Genomic DNA, 1830 nt, shown 5'->3' with positions numbered 1-1830 from the left:
CACTTCAACTCCGCTGTTTCTTTCACAATCGGTTATGAGTGCAACAAATCTCTTTATGTAGTTTGTACTCGTTCATTTATTTATTTGTATTACATATGTATGTATATATGTATGTATGTACATACATGAATATGTGGAAAAGGCATATTTACAAATCAGATCTTTTACCATCAGCGTTGCCGTTTTGCTTAAATTTAAGCAAAATTGATTAACTTCCTCCTGCCTGTTAAAATGTTAAGCCTTTCTTCGTTTTGCTAAATTTGCTTATTAAAATAGTCAAAAGGGATAATTTTCTTCAAAAATTCATGAAAAAAATTTTCAAATTGATTTTGGGAAGACTGTCACATCCAGATCCCATATAAAGTTCCCAATCTGCGGTCGTCGCTTTTTCAAACCTCCGAGTGTACTTCTACCATGAAATCGCTTCAAATTAATCAACTGACTATAAAGTCCTTATTTTTGACGACAAATCTCGACCTTAGAGAGCCTTTACTTACTTACCTGCTTACTTTTTATTTTTATAGCCAATTTACCAAGCTCAGGAAGAACAAACAGTTACTACAAGCATTTTTCATGTTATTAAGACCCGTTAAATAAGTTGCTTAATTTTAACGGGATTTGTTAAACTTTTTGAAAGATTTTATTAAATTTTATTTTGCGAGTGTGGCAACACTGACTACCGCCATCGCAGTTGTCCGTAAACGCAGTATGTACTATTTCGCAATTCTTCACACCATCCATATTGCAAAAATATATGTACATATATGCTAAATACTCGTACCTACGTTGCGAAAAAGTGGTACAAGTGGAAAACATGTTTTTAAATAAAAATAGGCATTGATGTGCTTATTTAGATGCAAAAGTTCGCTTCAAAAACAGAATTAAATGAATTAAATATACATTACTACATAATACTTAGTATACTTTTATGGCTATTATCTTATTCTCACCAATGGTGTTAAAATTATTCATATTGTCTACCCTGTCATAGACCATTTTAATTTCGACCACTTTATGTGTAGAAGTTGCCTGGTCACCTGTTTTGAATGTCCTCACAGTATCATATCGCTTGCAAGAGAGAGAAATGGCCAAGGACTAAGGTGCAGTACAAATTTTGAATAGATATACACATATTTCCACGATTCTAATTCTTTTGTAAACTGCTTCTAGGAAAACCACACACTGTAGATAGACAGTACTGTTATTATTCGCGCTCCTTGTAATTTCTACATTTTAATGCTATAAATATTTATCTTTTAATCACTAATTTGCCAGTTTATGCCATTTCACACTCATTCCCATAGCTCCTACATTCAGTGCTTCCAAGCAGATAATCAAGTTAACCATCAAATCATATGATAGTTATAGGTATATTCATTAGCAGCATCTTCAAAGTGCTTTTAATAAATCAAAGGCCGCTACCGTCGATAAGCAAAAGATAAATTCACAAAATCCAAATCACCATTGGCATAGGTATGCAAATATATAGTATTCTAAAGTATGTTATTCATCTTCTTTTCAGGTTGTATCCCGTAGCACACACCCATTGGTTTTACGAGAAATTGCAAATAAAGAGTCTTGCATATATCTTCTGTTTCCCTTTTCGTTTTTTTTTTCAAATTCTTATTTTTGTAGCTCTACCAAAGTTTTTCTTACCTTCCTTCATCGAATATTTTTTCACTACATTTCGGTCATAATCATTTATGCATACATATATCGTGCTTAAAGTACAAAACCACGTAACTGACATTTGTGGCAAAAAAGATATTTGCTCACCGGTAGCTCCTGCCATCAACCCCTTATCCATTCATACTAAAATATCGGAACTTA

This window comes from Rhagoletis pomonella, unplaced genomic scaffold (assembly GCF_013731165.1).
Source record: "Rhagoletis pomonella isolate Grant_MI unplaced genomic scaffold, Rhpom_1.0 Rhpom_scaffold_00006, whole genome shotgun sequence".
In the NCBI taxonomy this organism is placed as follows: Eukaryota; Metazoa; Arthropoda; class Insecta; order Diptera; family Tephritidae; genus Rhagoletis; species Rhagoletis pomonella.
Note: the sequence above shows the minus strand (reverse complement) of the source record.